We start from the raw sequence: 20,520 nt of genomic DNA on the forward strand, positions 1-20,520 counted from the left end.
GCTGGGCCTCCCCAGCCACTCTGGGCAGCTCCCAACAGAATATTAAAAACACAGCAAAACATTAAAAACTTCCCTGCCTTCAGGGCTGCCTTCAGATGTCTTCTAAACATCAGATAGTTAATGGTAGGGAAGGGCAAACAGCTGCAATCACATTCCACTGGTGCTCTACCATAAGTACTGAATCCCAGTTCTCTTCCAAACTCCACTCACTTCCATGGAAATTGACACACTTCCCATGCATCCGTACACACAGTCACTATCATCAATTTGGTAAAGATCGGTGAACCGCTGCCTTTCACATTATGAATCGGACGGCAATTATGTGCCATCTGAGAATGCTAAAACAAAATTACTTTTTTTTTTAGAGCCCAAAATTGGCTCACAATTTTTATTATGCACATGTGATTCTTTTCCAGGGAACACACACATTCTCACAATGCCATTTGGGCAATGTCTGATGGGACAAGGAAAGGTATCTCAGTTGCCGGAACAACTGAGCAACATTCCCTTCCCATCATGCATGACAACACCTTGAATGGTTGCCAATCTGTGTTTACAATCCTGGAGCGGAGAGCGATGCTTTGTCATGTTATGTGCTAGAAGGCACCCAAGAGGAGGAACTGAGTTCCTAGGTGTAAGCAGAACCAGATCTAGGTTGGTAAGAATGTGGGGGTTTGGGCAGTGGTAGTAATTGATGCAGAGAGTGAAATTGTGAAAACTAGGGTTTGTGACAGGAAGGGAGGGCTGTTGTTTGAGTAAGAGGGAGGAAAGGTTTTCTGTTTCGTAGGGTTGTTGTTATCCACTGTGTGTGCCTGCCTTCAAGGTGAGATAGTTTCAAAATTATTTTGCATTTTTAAAAAGTTCAAGATGATTTCAACACCCAACAAATGTTTATCAACACAGTAGTAATCCCATGGAATGCCTGCTCTGAGGAGGCAGGCAAATAATAACAATGAACACCCACACAGAGGCACTTCATATTCATAATTACAATTAAAAGACTATTTTTCTAGAGGCAAGGGTCACTGCTGCAAATTGCATTTATATAATGTGAGCTCAGTAAATTCACATCGCAAGCTATAGTTTCAAAGTTTGTTTTTTTTTAAAAAAAATAACTGCAATTGTTTGCACCCTCTTAATGATACCTTCTACAAAGAAGCAAAGAGTGGCATTCTAAGTGATGGCTTGCACCCTCTGTGATGAAATTCCTTTCCACACGAGACTTATCAAAACCCAAGCTTTGGGCATCTTTGAGGGATTTCAAGACAGCTCATTATTCGGGCTGACTTCAGGATAAAGAGGATGCTGTGCTTCTTTCTATTTCTTTGTGATTATTTTTAGTTTTCCTGTTTGTGTACCTTGAAGCTGAGCAAAAACAGAACCACCTTCTTCTTCTTCTTCTTCTTCTTCTTCTTCTTCTTCTTCGGCGATCACTCATAGCTGAGTAAGGTTGTCTTCCATAAACACAGTTTTAACAATGAGTCCATAAGTGACTGTGGAGGCCAATTCTGGATCCACACGTCCTTCCACAGTGGGGACATAGGTTTCCGGGCGGGAGTTGATCACGGTGTGGATTTGCCAAGCATGCCTTCCTCTTAGCACGTTTCTCCCTTGCATCCTGAGTTCAAGTGTCTTCAAAGTCCATGACACCTTTGGTAAAGGCTGTTCTCCAATTGGAGCGCACACAGGCCAGTGTTTCCAAATTGTTGGTGTTTATACTACATTTTTTTAGATTTGCCTTGAGACAGTCTTTAAGCCTCTTTTGTTGATGACCAGCATTACGCTTTCCATTTTTAAGTTCGGAATAGAGTAGTTGCTTTGGAAGATGATCATCAGGCATCTGCACAACATGACCAGTCCAACGAAGTTGATGTTGAAGAATTATTGTTTCAACACTGGTGATCTTTGCTTCTTCCAATACACTGATATTAGTTTGCTTGTCTTCCCAAGTGATGTGTAATTTTTTTCGGAGACACCATTGATGGAATCTTTTGAGTAGTTGGAGATGGCATTTATAACTGGTCCATGTTTCACAAGCATACAGTAAGGTTGGTAGTACAATAGCTTTGTAACAAGCATTTTGGTTTTCCTGCAAATGTCCCAGTCCTCAAGCAGTCTGCACTTCAATCGGGAGAAAGCCACACTCAAAGAGCTCAGGCAATGCTGGATTTTGGCATCAATGTTGGCCCTTGTGGAAAGATAACTGCCTAGGTAGCAGAAGTGATCAACGTTTTCCAATGTTACACCATTGAGTTGGATTTGTGGCACTGCAGAGGGGTTATTTTGTACTTGTTGGTGCAGCACTTTGGTTTTTGGATGTTGAGTGATAGGCCAAGCTTTTTGTAAGCTTCTGCAAAGATATTTAGGATGGTTTGGAGGTCATCCTCTAAGCGTGCGCACACTACGTTGTCATCAGCATACTGAAGCTCTATGACGGAAGTTACTCTTTGCTTTCAGCCTGCTCAGATGGAAGAGCTTTCCATCTGTTCAATATATGATTTCTACTCCGGTGGGGAGTTTCCCTTCAGCAAAGTGTAGGATCGTGGCAATAAAAATAATGTGGCAATAACACAACCCTGTTTAACACCTGATCCCACTGTGAATGGTTCACTTTGAGAGCCATTGTTATCTGCGATTTTTGCTGTTATATTATCATGGAGGAGCCGAATGATGTTTACAAATTTATCTGGGCAGCCAATTTTCAGAAGGACAGTCCACAGGGCATTGTGATTTACAGTGTCAAAAGCCTTAGTCAGGTCAATAAATGCCTCAGACACAGCTCAGGCGATGCTGGATTTCAGCACCAACAAATTGAAGCTATGCCACTTTTATGCTGATTGGTTGCTGCTGACCCTTTACAGGGCCTCCTTGGTTGTGGTTCCCCATTTGTGGAATGCCCTCCGTGGTGAAATGCAGCTGCCTCCCTCATTGTTAGAAGTCAGGAGGATTTTTAAAACGTTTCTGCTCACCCATTTGATGACTGAAAAATGCTGTTCCTGGCAAACTTGACATTATTTGCTGTGAGGGTATGTGACTGTTTTTAAATGATTTTAGATGTTCTTAATGCTTTTAAATGTTTTTAATGCTTTAAATGTTTGTTGTTTGCTATCCTGGACTCCTCTGGAAGGAAGGGCAGGATAGAAATGTAAGAAATAAATAAACTATGGAAGTACAGCTCCAAGGATGAAGAATTTTATTGTGTTGGCAGCAAATGATTTACTTTTGAATCTAAATTTGGCAGTTGGTAATGAAGTGTAAAGGGGGGGAGGGTTCAGGAACCTTTCTTGTTTCTGCCAACTTTGGATATAACTTTAATATCTTAATGCCTCTCTTAAATCTCTCTCTTAAGAAACGGAGCAAACATGCATCTGAGGGAAGGAATCAGTGCCAAACAAGTTGCTGTTCTTTCTTTCCCTTTTTAAAAAAAGAAATATTTGAAACCAGTAGAAGAAACTGGCAAAGTGACAAAGAAGTACACATATCAGAGGGTTTTCCCCCCTCCCAGGCTTGTACTTGGTGTTGTTTATTGACAAGGATGCAAATTTGCACCACAGCGTTAAAACAAGCCTCATAAAAATATACTTTCTGTATACTATTTTATCTGCTGGTATATTGTCGCTTCAACATAAAGCATCTTGAAGAATTCCCCAAGGACATCATAAACAATGAAAACTCAAGGGATACCATATTCAAGGCTTGGGGGAGATGTTATAGGTTTATTGTTATTCTGAATACGGAAACCATCAAACGTATCAGAACTTATATCTTTTAGAACTCAGAGTATGCTGCTACATTGCCAGATGCTGAATGTCACAGCCAGGTGTCCCTAGTGTCCCTAGTTGTACACTGTAAAACACATCCAGTAGGATACCATGGTCAGTGGTATCAGTCAGCTGACTGACAAGCCCTGGTAATTAGCAGTCCTGACACTATGGCTTACAATGCACTGTGCAAGGGCCTAAGCAAGATCCAATGATCATTTGGCCCAAGAACCTAGCAAATGTTAGTGATTCAGGAATTATATTTGGAAGCAAGAGGTGAAAACCAATTCTGGAATAAGCTGAGAGCAAGATATAAAGAGTCCAGACCTAGAACAGTTATTTGGGGTGGTTATATCTAGGACAGAGTTGAGCCCTGTAGCTGGGGAGTCAGTCCAAAAGGACAATCAAGAAAGAATATAGATCCAAAGAGAGATTGAGGTGAAATCTACACACATATAAAAAAGATTCTGAAAATGTTTTTTTAAGCATTTAAAAAAATACATTGAATTTTCCATAAGGCTCACCATTGCCACCTAGTGTTACATTGTATATTGCACTTAAAACACATTTAAAACGTTGTATTTGAAGCTGTATACTGCAAAATAAAAATAAAAATGGTTGTGGAATGATTTGTGAGTGATATGTATGCTGATTATCTAAGTAATGTGTGGGGAAATTCCTTCCTTCCTTACACAATCTACAAAATTTATATATATTAACCAAAATTGTATACTGACATGAAACCAGGGGTCGGGGTCAGGGGTCGGGGTAGAAGACAGACACATAGAAAGTAAACAAATGTCTTGTGTACCCTTCCCAAACTCACTTTGTGCATTAAGCATTTTTCTATAGGCTCTTTCACAAAATGTCATCATGCTAATTTCTACACTGTAAATCACTATGCCAGCTTTGATTTGGCTATATTATATTTTGTTTGTTTTGTTTTTCTTTCTACAAGTCATGCCATTTATTGTTCCCAATGGGTATAGATCACATTATGTATTTATAATGCTTTATAATGTTGCTTGTAGATATTTAATCAATATAAATGTTGGTAGCTATTGATCATGGGTTGCTTAGAGGCTCTTTCACTCTTAGATCATTATGGCAATACTTCTATAAAATATGGATTGTTTACCATTGCTTGTCATTAAGCATTACCTTTTTCTTGTTCCTTTAGCTCTCAAGGAGGACCCATCCTCTTTGGCAGAAAAGCTGGTTAAACTTACTTTTCTGTGGTTTTCCATCCCACTCAATGCAAGCTGCTAGGAACACATTTCTAAGTATTTCTGTTTCTGTGTATCTACCGCTTGCTCATGGCATTCAGGCGAGGAATCTTGGGGGCTGCAGTTCTGTAAAGAGATGAGAGATATGTTGGAGGGGGATTTCCAGCCGGTGGCAGAAGACAGAGTGACTCCAGGAGACATAGGTGTAAAAACCCAAACTAAAACAAAGACTTTATTACTAAACAATAAACACAAACTCTGGTGGGTGTTATTCCTGCAGGCAGGCCACAAAACTCAGCTTTTTTCCTTTATAGCAACGACCAGCTGCAGCCAATTAATCCCAGAAACTTCTTAAAGGCATACACACATGTTTCTGTGCCGAATGTCCCCTAACAAGATAGTTCACGAATTATGCTGAGCACTGTTACAAAACCAATGGGATTGTTGTCTTAAATTATAATAATTGTGCTCACATCACCTTAGAAGCAGGCCAGAGAGATAGAAGAGTGATTGATAATGACTGAGGGAGCCCGTTTTGCTCAATAAAAGCACTATAATGCTTGTAGAACGGAGGCTTCTAGCAGGCCAAAGCATCATCAGTGCTGAGGTGAGTGGCATAAATTCATACCCGTGCTCAGCACAAAAGACTACTGATTACTACACATGTGTACTAATAATAGGGAGTGCTATTGCAAGATGTTATTAAGGAGACTCTTACAAGAAAAGCAGCCTGTTTAAAAGTTATTGAGTGAATTCAGTTTACTCAAAGAAAACCACATGAATTTTTTTCCACAAAGTGTGTTCCTCTTCAGATTTCCCCTCTCATCCCAGTAACTACCCACCCAGCTGAAGAGCTTTCATAAATATGCTGAGTTTTATTGATAGAGTGCATCTTTTAAAAATGTGTATGGTGCATTATGATCAGAGGTACAGATGCCATAAAACATTGGAATGACATATTACATTGTTCCTATTTATAGCCATTCATTCATTTCTGAAGCTAAAAGTTGCTCTCTTTCTCTCTTCATAATGAATAAATAGTGGGTTTGTGTACTCTATCCCTGCCAGGCCTCACCTCTCTTTCCCTGAACCAGATACAGTGGTACCTCGGGTTACGTACACTTCAGATTACATACGCTTCAGGTTACAGACTCCGCTAACCCAAAAATAGCACCTCAGGTTAAGAACTTTGCTTCAGGATGAGAACAGAAATCGTGCTCCGGCGGCGTGGCAGCAGCGGGAGGCCCCATTAGCTAAAGTGGTACCTCAGGTTAAGAACACTTTCAGGTTAAGAACGGACCTCCAGAACGAATTAAATACTTAACCCGAGGTACCACTGTACATGAACACCAACACTAATAATGCTAATGAGACTAACTTTCAGTGTTGGTTGCCGACCCATGAGCAGCGTGCCCCCAAGAAGAGGAAGAACATGGAATTGACAGGTGGAACAAAGGACACAACAACTTTTTGGAATTGAAAATTTGCCCCAACTTTATTGATTACAGATGTAGGTAGGCTTTAGCTTAGGCATTGGGTGTGTATCCTGCATCAAGCTATTGTGTCTTGTTATGGGCCACCTCACGGGTAAACTAAGCTGGCCCTCTCCTGGCCACCACTGGAAGTTCAGTGGCCCATCCTCTTCCCATCTGGCTTCTGGACAGAAACATCCACCAGACCCCTTTACTTGTGCCAGGTCAGGGTGATGCACCAAGTCATCCTGTTCCAAGATTTAGACTTAGGATTTGACCCAATGCCTTATCCACCAAAAGTTTGCTATGAGGAAGGCAAAAAACTCCAAAAGGCCCATTTTGTTTGCAGGCAAATTCTTTTCCAGTCCTGAATACAGTGACCAATAAAATCCACATGAAGTTCTGAGACATGGATGCACAAGAGCAATGCATAGAGTTGGGTGGGTTGATCTTCCAGTAATGGAAAAGAGTGAAGATTTATTCACTCAGGTCCGCCGCCAAGGCCATACCTCCAACATCTGCCCTCATTGGCTACTTGTTCTTTGAAAGTTGACAGGCAATCCCATCATTCTCTGTGATCCAGCTGTAGTCAAGGTCAACAGCCAGCTGCATTGTGAGGAGACTGTTTCCTTCCCCCCAAGGGGACCTGTGACGGCCCACAACTGTTGCCCACTCCAGAGCTGGGTAAGGGACCTTTACAAATCTGGATTCAGTGGCCAAAGAATTTGCTCAAAGTAGGAGAGAAGCAACAGAGAGGGAGATTTCACAACTGATTCCAAAACTTTGTCACTATAGGGTTGCCATACATCCAGAATTTCCTGGACATAACCGGAATACTGCAGTTGGAAACGGTGTCAGGGTGAAAATCACAGAAATGTGCCTGAAAATCCGGCCGTATGGCAACCCATATGTGCTGTTTTTTGTGATTTTCCTTTAAAATAACTCAAATACTTTTTTTTGTGATTTTGCCAAAAAAACTGAACAACTTTTTTGTCTGGATTTTCACATTTTGAAACATGGCAACCCTATCACTGCATTTATGAGATACCAAGCCCTGTGTTTGTGACAGACGCTGATAAAAGGAAGTATTCAAATCAACAAGGACAAAGTGAAGTTTTCTTCAAAAAAACAGGTTGGCAAAATGAACAGAGAGAGGAAGTTTACATATAAGATTATAAGAGTAGCTTTCTCAGAGAAAGAGAGGGAGAGAATAAACTCCTCCCATATACTACAAGGGGGGGGGGAATCAAACCATTTCTATACCACCTTTCTCAGGGTGACTTGCACCATATATAACAATTCCAGAAAACAATTACAATAAGAAACTGGGTCAGCAATTTAAAAATCCTAAGAACATTATTATTGTTATTTTGTGAGGTGGACAAATACAGCTATTCTGTATTTTCAAAGAAGTTTAAAATGAATCTTATTCTTTTCCTATATGCAGATACCAGGGTGCTCATCTGACGTGCAGCACAGACATCCACACCGATGCTGTAAAAATCCCCAGATAAACATTAGGCTATTTTCCCCCTATGTTGTAAAAATGCACAATGCACAAATCCATTTCTATGGCTTGATTGACATGAAGTGTGCCTCTATTTCCTTGCCTGATTCAAAGCAAATACCTCTTTGCTGTTCCATCACAGGCCATTATTTGATATGGAGATTCAAAAGGGAAGAGCAAAACAAATTTCTCTGTGTGACACTCTCATTGTTATTACATTTGTAACAGTCACTTTGTATGTAAATTACTTTTTCCCCTCCCCCTCAAAAGAGGTGGAGAGCCGAAGTCCTGTTTCTGTGGTCTGCAGTGATATAAAGTTGTCCATTTTCATCAAACAACAAAGAATCTCGACAATGGCAAAGGGGACCGAGTGCAAAATCCAGTTTCCCCTCCTTCCTGCCTCTGCATTTTGTGCTGCTGGTAAAGGAAGCATTGTGCTGTTAATTGAGCATTAGATTAAGTGGACTGATCTATTTGTTCGCTCAGTTTTAGCAACTAAATGGGAGACATAATTGCCATCATAAGCACAACAACAAATCCGCTTTACTCTTTAATTCAATATGCCTAATGGGTGCTTAATCCTTAGAACTGTTGAGCCCTGCTGGATCTTGCTGGAACTGTGAGACAAAGTGCTTTTTCTGCTAAAGCACCATCAGCATTTTCTCCTCCATCTCGTTGGGAGCAATAGTGGGGGAAATAGTCTATTTTCAAATAGGCTGATTACCTAATTTAAAATGTATGTTTAATAATACCTTGCAATCGTCCAGAGGAGAGAGAGAGAGAGAGAGAGAGAGAGAGAGAGAGAGAGAGATTGCATTGTTCACATTATTGAAGAAAGCAGGCCAAGATACAAGTTAAAAATGATGGTGATGGGATGTCAAATAAAATGTTAATACAGTATTCTGTACAGAAGTGATCTGAATGTTTTCCTTCTAGTGAATAACACCTGCCAGTTATATTCTCATAAGTGGAAGCCATTTGGCTTTATTTAGATTTGTTTCTAATCTAAACTATCCCCAATAGTTTAACCATGTCGTGCTTTCAGGGGAAAGGGATAAGATCATTAAATTGGGAAAGCTGGAGGCAGTTATTCACAACTTTGACAAGATTGCTGGCTGCACAATGTGTTGCTTCCCAGAGGAACTGCAGCTGGTTGCAAAAATTATTTAGATCTTTCTGCATGACAAAAAAAGCTGATCTCTACTAAAGTATATCACTTGGAATGAATTTACACCCTTCCCATGGGTGACATTTCAGCTTCAGATACTAAGCCAGAATATTCACTTTTAAATATGTAAGTGATGTTTGTTTTGATTTGCAAGTGCATTTATGTAGGAGATGGGAGATTTGAAGGAGGACCATTAATTGCTGTTTCAGTCGGCTGTGACCACTAGAAAGCCATCTCATCAAAGCATATTTTGACTGGTTTGTATGAAGATGTCATGATTGAAATGAATTTATGGTGTGCAGTGAGGGCCCAGATACAGGAGGAGAGAAAGAGACAAACAAATAAACATGCATTACCACAGCGGTGAATGCTGCACAGTGCATCCTGAAATCTACAGAAGTAGTAATCATGGAAGAAATGGAAGCCCACATGGCCAAGAAAAGAAAAGGCTCAAACATGTTTGAAACTTTCACAGCTGGAGTCAAATATAAATTTCATAATTCTAGAACTCAAACCTAGACAGCATCTTAAAAAGCAGAGACATCACCTTGCCAACAAAGGTCCCTATAGTTAAAGCTATGGTTTTCCCAGTAGTGATGTATGGAAGTGAGAGCTGGACCATAAAGAAGGCTGATCGCCAAAGAATTGATGCTTTTGAATTATGGTGCTGGAGGGAGACTCTTGAGAGTCCCATGAACTGCAAGAAAATCAAACCTATCCATTCTTAAGGAAATCAGCCCTGAGTGCTCACTGGAAGGACAGATCCTGAAGCTGAGGCGCCAATACTTTGGCCACATGCTGAGAAGAGAAGACTCCCTGGAAAAGACCCTGATGTTGGGAAAGATTGAGGGCACAAGGAGAAGGGGACGACAGAGAACGAAATGGTTGGACAGTGTTTTTGAAGCTACCAGCATGAGTTTGACCAAACTGTGGGAGGCAGTGGAAGACAGGAGTGCCTGGCGTGCTCTGGTCCATGGGGTCACGGAGAGTCGGACACGACTAAATGACTAAACAACAAAAGAACTCAGGACCATGCAATAAAACTCACTGTTTGAATATTCAGGACAGACAAAAGAAGGTACTTCTTCACATAATTAAACAGTGGAATTCGCTTCTGTAAGAGGTAGTGACCAATCAGTTATGGCAAGGGGTTCTTTGTTTTCCCATTTTTGTGAAATACACTCTCTTGCTGTTGTTAGTAGTGTAGTAATCAGCTGTAAATCAGTATTAATGACTTCTAAATGAAGTTTCAAGAGGAAAGCTATTTTAGGGTTTCTTGGGAGATCATAGCTTGTACATGTTTGTATAATTCAGTACTTCTATCCAGAAATGCTTTTTTTTTTAACAATACCAAAAGATGATTAGTTAATCAATTTCAGTTAGGTCTGTTCAGAGCATGATTTAGCTGGCTATCACTTTAGATTTATAAACTACTTGTTGAGCTGGCAAACAAAACATGTTAAATTTATATTATTTTTCTTAATATGCTTTATCAGCTGCCTTTGAGACTTTACTAAAATGATGGTGCATTAAAAGAATAATAGTATCAATAAAATCATAATAATCCATCCACATTTTTTAAAAAAACCAAAACACCTAGTAGCCACATTAATCAGACCAGCAGAAATGGGTGCAACCCCAAACCCTCCAAATGAGGGCTGCCTTGGCTTGAGCAGAGGAGCATAGGAAGCTGCCGCATACTGAGTTAGACCAATGGTCCTTCTTGCTCAGTATTGCCTACACTACACTGGCAGTGGGTCTCCAGGGTTTCCAGTATTGTAGCATGGAGGGGGCCACAGGGGTGGTTGCCCTGGGTGCAAAATAGTTAGAGGTGCAAAATTTCAACACCCAGTGCTGCTTGAATACAGCTGTGTGCTTCCATCGCTAGACTCCACTGAAAATGTCTTCTCCATGCAAACCAGGAAGTGACTTCTCCAGGCGACAGAAGGACTCTTCTTATCCCTGTGGCTACGATCTCCTGGGTGACGCGGATGCCGTCAGGCAGTTGAATGTGCAAGCTTACTCTGTCCATTTTCCTCTCTCCCTCTTCCCCTCCATGTGGCCCTGGGCACTGGCAACCCACGCTATACCACTGAGGGTTTCAGGCAGGATTATCTCCCTGCCTAGAGATGTCAGGGATTAAGAAAGCAGATTCTCTACTGCAGAGCTACAGCTCTTCCCCAAAGATGCAAGTAAGGTAAAAGTTCTTAGGATGGGAGTTCCAGAGCTTAGGTGCTGCCGCAGAGAAAGTCCTGTCCTGTATTACTACCCACTATAGTTCAGATGATGGAGGCATAGGAATCAGGGCCTCTGGAGGCTCAGTATAAAGGGAGGTGTATCAGTATAAGATCTGGAGATCTCAGTATAAGGGGAGGGATGCAGGTGGCACTGTGGTCTAAACCACAGAGCCTAGGACTTGCCGATTGGAAGCTCGGCGGTTCAAATTCCTGTGATGGGGTGAGCTCCCGTTGCTCGGTCCCTGCTCCTGCCAAGCTAGCAGTTCAAAAGCACATCAAAGTGCAAGTAGATAAATAGGTACCACTCTGGCAGGAAGGTAAATGGCATTTCCGTGCACTGCTCTGGTTCACCAGAAGCGGCTTAGTTATGCTGGCCACATGACCCGGAAGCTGTACACTGGCTCCCTTGGCCAATAAAGCAAGATGAGCGCCGCAACCCCAGAGTCGGCCACGACTGGACCTAATGGTCAGGGGTCCCTTTACTTTTACCTTTATCCAAAGATCCAGGAGCATGCCCAGGAGTAGGCATAGGCAAACTCAGCCCTGCAGATGTTTTGGGACTACAACTCCCATCATCCCTAGCTAACAGGACAAGTGGTCAGGGATGATGAGAGTTGTAGTCCCAAAACATCTGCAGGGCCGAGTTTGCTTATGCCTGCCCAGGAGTATATTTATGTGTATTCTTCTTTCTAAACACGAAGAGAGGGCACATCCAACCCATTCATCTTGCAGCAGGAAACAACCGTAAGGTTGTTGTCGATTCCTCACAAATGGAAATGCATACATAATTGGTAGCATAAACCACAGCAAAGTCTGATCCTTCCTACAGCAGTGGAGAAAATAAGCTAAATAAATACAACAAAGAAGACAATTTCCTACCACTTTTGTACGACAGAGAAAAAAGAGAATGCCGAGATATAAAAGCCTAGCAGATCCCCAGGGACAAAATTCACACGACTGCTAACAAGCTGTCAGAGGAAAAGATGGAAATAAACTCTGCTCTCTCTAAATGCAATTTAAATTGATAATAAAGAACTTGGGACAACTAAATCTTGCTATGCATATGAATTATTTTTAATTGTTCCTATTGTAATGTTTATGGATGTGTTTTCTTGTTATATTACTGCCCAAGTAAACCACTATCATTTCAAAACGTTACACATTTTTTTTTAAAAAAATTGTTGGGTTCTAGCATATTCTGTTGCAGAATTGAAAAATGAAAACTGAGCTTCTTATTCCTGCATAATATGTGAATTAGTTATATGTGTGAATTGCTTCCCTGTGAACTTATGAACCCTTGAATCGGAGCCAGAGACTTGCAATTCAGAGGGTCACAGGTAAGCAATTGAAAGATGAAGCCCATTTACACTTGGTGTTTCCCCAGGTAAGAAGTCTCCTATAGGAATTCTCCTGAGCCTGGGAAATTAATCTATGAAAACTCTTGGTTCCAACTGTCCCTGTTTACTAGGGGTAGTTTTGCTTCTCTGCTAGTTTCTCCTGCTAAATCTCTGTCCTGGTTTTATTACTGTTTTTGCCTTTTGGGCAATGCATTGTTAAAATTGTGTTACTGTGAATTGCCGAAGTTGTCGTAACTCAGGTTAGAGTCCCTGGTTTGGGGTCTCTGGACGTTAAGGCTGCATTCCTATGCACACCTACATGGGAGGAAATCCTAATAAACACAGCAAGACTTATTTCTGATTAATAATTTTCAGAGGAGGTAAGCCACATTAGTCCATTGTTGCAAAAATAGTACAAGAGTCTTGTGGCACATTAAAGACTAGCACATTTATTATGGCATAAGTTTCCATGGAGTAGAGTCGGACTCCAGAGTCTCTGGAAGCTTATGCTACAATAAATTTGTTAGTCTTTAAGGTGTCCCAAGGCTCTTTGCCATTTTTATTGCTTAGGGTTGTGTGTGTGTGTGTGTGTGTGTGTGTGCGTGAAGTTCTCTGTCTTCCGGTACATGTAAATGTATGGGCCTGAACATTACAGCACCAGATGCTACATAACTTGTCACTTTCTTTTTAAACTTTGGATAACATGTCACAGGACAATGGTGGCTCTCCAGTAAACTTAACTAAGTAAATAATCTTCTTTGTTTTAAACTAGCAGAACTATGTCAGAGTAAATGAAAACAGCAATATGTATTGATTAATTAATGATTATGGTGTTATGTGGCACACCTAACAGTGCTGGTGCCGCAGATTGAAGCAGTTGAGTGGGCCTATATGGGATCAAGAGACCTTGAAAGTAAACTGGTTCCAAGTTATTAAGGGCTTTATATACTAATAATAACACCTTTAACTTTGCCTGGTAGCAAACTGGTAACCTGTGCCAGCCTCTGAGCAGAGGTGTGATACGCTGGCAGCATCTCACTCACAGTTAAACTACGGGATTCATTCCCACAAGACGTAATGATGGTCACCAACTTGGATTAGACTTAGATCCAACTGTGTAGATCCAACTTGGATTAAAAGAGGAGTAGACAAATCCACAGAGGATAAGTCTGTCACTGGCTAGCAGGCACAATGACTATGGTCTCCTTCCCCTGTCAGAGGCAACATGCCTCTGAACATCAGTTGCTGGGAATCACAGGTGGGAAGAATGCTGTTGTGCTCAGGTTCTGCTGACAGGCTTCCCATCACACCTGGTTGGCCAATGTGAGATCAGAGTGCTGGGCTAGATGGACCTTTGGCCCATCCAACAGGGCTCTCCTTATGTTTGTATATTTCTATTTCACATGTCCCGATTGTGCATGTACTTGTCAAATACCTGCATTCTTATGGCTCCAGCTTTGTTATGGAAGCTTTAGTTAGTGCAACAAAACTGTTGCCTGGAAGACTTCTTTCTGAAGAAGACCAATGTTGCCCATGCTTGCTGCACTTTTTGGTGTTTGGCTCTCCAACTATTACTCTTTCCAACTATTACTCTCTGGGAATGAACCAATTAGATACCCACAATAGGTTACAAAGACAAGGCTACACCTGCCATATCTTGCCCCTGGTACAACTGAACCATCCTTTTGGCTTGAATATTGAAAGCAGATGGGATTCTTTCTCCGTATAAAATCAAACCAGATCTAATTAAGAGTGACAGGCCCATCCAGAACTCAGTTAGCTCACTTCCTCGTTCCATCTATATTCCCAAAGGGACTCACACTTCAACATCTCTCTCATTGGTGAAATTACATGGTTAAACGAGCTTTCACAAGGAAATCAATTACTTCTCTGATTTTAAAAGTTTATTTTGACATCCCCAAAGCAATCTTTCAACATGTATATTTAAATGACATCCACTCCACTTGCAGATCGGCGGTTCTTTAATAATTCAAGGAGCCTCAATTCTTTGACTCTGGCCTGTCCATAAATTCTTTACAAGGCAAGAAAGTTCAAGGCTGGGAACTTCTGTAAGCAGTTGTTTACTTTGATATGTCTGATACAAGAAAGATCATATATATTTGCTAGAGGTCAATTTATTATTTGGGATACTTTTTTTATTCACTTCCAATTTATTCCTTTCTAATGAGACAGTCCATCGGAGCAGTCATGTTGACAGTAAAAGTAATAGCTTTACAAAAGCAGTAACCTGTTGTCACATAATACTATATTGAAAAATGAACGCCTTGGTTTGGGGCACATCTTTTTATTGAGCGACTAGAGTCCATGATGGAAGATATGGATGAGAGAAGCGCATTCCTAATCGCTAAATGCTTTGATAAAGGCAACCAATTAATCTCTGTCTCCCGGAAACGAGTGCTGGAATTAGCTCCTGCAAACTGGCAAGAAGGCAAAGTTCACCTAAAACTTACATTATTAGTGCTCTTGGCAAAGGATCCTTTTTGTGATTTGTGCAAAACTGCTCTGCCCCTCCTTATGTCACTTCACAACTTAATATCTCTGGTTTGCAGCTGGTGCTGAGAAACTGGGAACTAGGTGTTTATCAGGAAGTGACTGGTATCTACACACTGGGGAGACTGAAGCCCAAACTAGACGTGACATGCAATTGTATGTAACATAATTCTTGCATTTAACATTTTCATGAGATTGCTTTACTGTGTGTCTTAGTTTTGTATTTTAACTGCTGTTCTTTATATTTCAGTGCTTGTGCAATCAGTTTTTTACACTTGTAAACCACTTACAGGCCTAAGTTGACATTAAACTGCATATAAATGAATGGATAAATGAATGAATGTATCAAAAACTAAAGATAAGCAGCAGCCTGCATGTGTGAATACACATGAGCAAAAGTAGACCAGCAGCAGAATCTAGCCATGTCTACTCAAAGTCCTATTGAAGTAAGTCCTATTGAATTTGGTGGCTCTTGCACCCAGGTAGGTGGGGTTATGACTGCAGTCTAAGAATGAAGGGGGAGGCTGCTTAAAAGGTGCCCATATATTTTTCTTTGTGGGGATGAAAGCAGCTGGGGTGAAGGATTTTGAGCTGAAGAAAAAAGGTCAAGCAGATCTTTCGTCTTCCATTCCTCTGCTCAAAGTCATCACTTCCATAAGTTGTTTCCATTTTTACAATATTCAGGAGAAAGCAGTGGTGGCTAGTGCCCATTGGGACTGGTAGAAAAGGTAGAGAGACCAACAGAAAGTGGAGCCTGAGACAATGACAGGCAGAGGCAACTAATTCGAGTTTTGTTCCTATTCTCTTCCCTGCTGAGTTCTGTTAAGAGCAGCGTTGAGAGTAAGGAGGAAGAAGTTGACAGAGAGTGCCATCTCCTAGCAGTGGCGGAGCAAGCCGATCAGGCGCCTGGGGCAGCATGCATGCTCTGGACCCAGGGGCAGGGCCAGCCACCTGCAGGGCAGGGAAAGCCGGGGGCAGGATGCTTCATGGGGCCTCCGAGGAGTCTGCCTGCCTCGTCCCACTCAGTCGCCCTACAGCTGAGGAGGAGGCGGTGGGTGGACTGCTCGGGGCAGCACGGAGCCTGCACACGCCCAAGCCACTGCGTCTTTCCCAGGAGAGACTCGTGGCTCGGGCACGCTGCAGGCCCGGCGGTAAGCGCCACCCAGCATTTTGTCACCCCCTCAGTGGTGACACCTGGGTAGTCCCGCCCCCACCTTCCTTCGCCCCTGTCTCCTGGACTGTTTGAAAGTAAGGTAGAGACATGACGTGAAGGCTGGCTGAGGGCAGGTAGTACTTATTGGGGCATATCCCCATTTGCCTCAATAAACCAACCTCTACTGTGAGCAATTTACGTATAATTGCATATCAGATTAGTTTGAACCTTAGCACTATTTAGATTTGCTCATCTCTGTTTACTTCTATTAGGGTCACAGTGGAGGAGACCCATATATTAAAAGGGAGAAAAGGAAAAAAGTTAAGCATCAAGAAAACTCAGTTGAAGCTCCGCCTTTCTGGACCAGGCTGCTACTATGTATTGCAAGCAGGACGTGTGAGAGTTTGTAAACCGGTTGCTAGCAGCTAACTCTAAATATGGTCAGCAGTGCAATCTTATGTATGTGTACTCAAAAGAAAGTCAAACTGAGTTCAATCAACCTTAATCCCAGGTGTGTGTGTTTGTGTGTATAGGTTTGCAATCTTAGCTTTTTGTTAGATAATTCTTAAGTTGAAGAGGCAGAAGGTGGCAGAAAGAATAGCCTGGCCTTTCCTGTTGTTTTTTGTGCAAGAATGATGTATACAGTATGTTCTCCACTGACCTCTGTGGTGCCAAAGATAAGGTACACTTCATGCAATTAATACCTACACACACTGCTTCCTCGTTGGCAGAACAAAGCTGCTAATTAACTACTGCAACCAAAGGCAGATGAGCATTACAGAGAAGGGGGCAGCCACAACCAGCGCCTGTATATTTCCTCCAATTTGCTTAAACTATCAAGATCACAAAATACCCACAGCAAATTGCTGCAGAAATGTAGAGAATTGAACTAAAATTGGGAAAACGTGAAATGGAGAGAACCGAATCTGACAGAGCTTCCCATCTCTACTCCACATCCAAACTGGCTTTCAGGGATGGCTTTCTCTTTGTCCTGAGCCAGGATCTGATAGGTGTATTTTGGGGTAGAAGTTGGCATTCTACAAGTGGATACCTGCTAGAGGTGAGATTGAAAACAATTGTTCAAGAAGGTTTGAAAGCTGCCTTGAATATGTAAATGGAAAAACTTATGGCTGATATGATGAGGTGATACTGCATGATTCATGCTGGATAAGGGCTTGCAAGACTATCATGTTGAGGATAAAAATACTCTATAGATCTAAAGTATTCCTATTTTCTGTGCTCTACTGTGGGCCTAACTGGATGCTTGTTTTGTGTTAGTCAATTGCTATTTAGAGCATACCCACACTATTTGTACTTCTAGCATCGGTGATGTGCTTAGGGCCTTGCAGAGCCAGGCAGAGGCCTGGGCCAGGTAGATAATGTGCCCCCCCTTTTTTTACCCTGGGGAAAACTGAAGTCTTATAAATAAGTAAGTATATGCTGACAAATAATTTTATTTCAAGGCTTGAACCATATCTGCATATAAAGACAAAATGGAAAATATAGATATACAATAGTGCTTTTTTAAAATACATAGGGAAAAGGATTATTTTAAGTATTTACATTTAAAAATGCTTTCCTGGCTTTCTTTTCTGCGAATTCTTGAATTATTGTGTTTGCCCCAGTGTATCCCCTGCGAATGTGAATATGCTTCTGACCAAAAGAGTAACGTACATACAGATGTTTACATGAATTTTGTAGAGGCACAGGTTGCCCTAATTATTCCAAAGGAAGGTACAAACAGTGATTTCTAGGTGAATTTGCTTCATCCTGTGGAAGAATGGAAGAGTCACTATGAGTGATCTCTGTGCATCGACTGGGGCTTACAAGTCCAACAAATATTGATGGAATGGGGCATATGTATGCAGGCTGTTTCTGTTTGTGAGGATCCTCTGCTATTTTACAGAAACAATTGTAACTAGCATAGGCTATAGAGATTATTTCCCTGCCTTTTGGGGGGTAAAGGGACCCCTGACCATTAGGTCCAGTCGCGGACGACTCTGAGGTTGCAGCACTCATCTTGCTTAATTGGCCAAGGGAGCCGGCTGCGGTTATCTTGGCAGAACAACAGTTTGGATTTTAAAATACTGAGAAACAAGGCAAATTTAAAGCTAAACTGCAGGTTCAAGTGGTGGCTTTGGTGAGAGATTGCTTCACAAATTCATCGCCCTGTCATCAAGTAGTTTAGCAGTTGACCACAAACAGCCAGCTGAAAACATGACTGGGAGGAAGAGTGAAGGGAAGGCAGCCATGCTGCTCCATAAAAGTTCCCCCACCCCCCCAAAAAATATACAGTTGGCTCAATGCCTTCTGGGGTACAAGCCAGGATTTATTTTTTTCTGAGATGGGAAATAGCTATTGCATCTTTACCTGGGTGTAAGCTGCATCTAACGTCTGAGGAGGTTGCATAGGATTACACAGTCTAGATGTTCACTCTTGATAAGGTTATGTGACAAATTACTACCATTGACTTTCAGAGATTATTGTATATTTTGCAATGCTGTTATCATTAGAACTTTATGCATACATATTAAAACTTCAGATTACTTTTGCAGTGACCTCTTATGCTTCATGCAAATAAAGTGTTGGACCAAATACTTCAATATTGCTTACAAATGATAAAACATTTGATTAGAAAAAGAAAATCCTTATCATATAATAAGCTCTAGTCAATGGGCTGCCATCCACTGTAGATCACAATTTTGCTTAAAAGAGGCTTAACAACTGTCTATTTGCAGAAACAAGTTTGGAATAACAATGACTAAGTATTGATTTTAGCTGCTTTATTATGTTTTAAGCACTATGCTCAAATTCACAGCCTTTCCACTAGCTTTCAGAATTACTTACAATGAAGTTTTAACACAAGAGGATAGAGCTGGAATAGATTTGTCTTAGCTAGGTTTTTTTAAAAGAAAGAAAGAAAGAAAAGATGTTCAACACTCAGTTGCTCTTCTTGGCTGAAGAAAATATTGACAGAAAAGCTATAAAAACAGGGCTTAGAAAATATTAGCACAGTACTCTATCAATCACTTTTCTCTTTAACACAATATGGGAGATGGGAGGAGAGACGGATGACTAAATGGTTTTTCTTGTTTCTTATTTACTCTGATTTGTAAGTTGGGACATATATTTCTTCTCAATAATGCTGAGGAATCAGCTCCACATTCTTATCCTACATCTATGAGAAATGGCTGTTTCAAGCTCTGCAGTGCAATCAGTCAAATGTTTACCCAAAAGTAAAGCCCACTGTTTTGAATGGTCCAGCCTCCCACCCACATACTGCTTAATGCCAAAATAGTCTTCTAAGCGGTTTACAAAATATAAAAGCAGGTTGCACAAAGTGGAATATATAAACATCTGTAGTTAAAATATACAAGAAAATGGTCCCATCAAAGCATTAATATTTAGACATCTGAAATTAAAAACAGACAATAAAATGATCCTATTAAAGCAGCACAGCAATTAAATCAGGAGGTTAAGCGCATGCCTGTGTAAAGAGGTGTAAAGAGGAGAATGCCCATACAGATGGAATTCTTATATTTCAGCAGGGAGTGCGTTGCACACAACACTGATTTGTGTTACTGTTTGTACACTAGCAGTGTAGTGGGGGAAAAAGACACCAGTTCCCTACTTTGTCCCAACAGTGACACTTTAATTCTGCACAGTCTTAATTGGTGGGGTGGGCAGTGTGTGGTAGCAGATATCATAGCTGTGCAGGAGAAGAGGGGGAGCGCTAAAAATGCATGTGCCTTTGTCCCATCCCAGTCGTAGGACTGCATGAGGCCAGATTATGTCACATTGACTTCATCCATTCCAAGCTTTTGCTTCCATGGGAGCGTATGGAGGCAAATTCACCCTCACCTGCATTCATCAGGCAGGAGGATAAGACTGCATACATAATTCATTTTCTTTGTATCTGTTCTTTTATTAGCCTTTCTGATTATCGGCCATGTGAATTATTTTACCTTTATCCTTTGGCCTTTTTCTTTCCTGCTTTAGATTTCTCTTGTCACTTTTGATAGTGACCTTAGGACTATTTAATATAATTGTCATTAATAAATCATCCTATCTTATGTGGTGCACAGAAGTTAAAGTATCTATCAGCTGTTGATGCAGAAGAACTCGTATCAACCTATCTTTTACCAGTC

This window comes from Podarcis pityusensis (genome assembly GCF_964106645.2).
Source record: "Podarcis pityusensis genome assembly, chromosome: 10".
Classification (NCBI taxonomy): Eukaryota; Metazoa; Chordata; class Lepidosauria; order Squamata; family Lacertidae; genus Podarcis; species Podarcis pityusensis.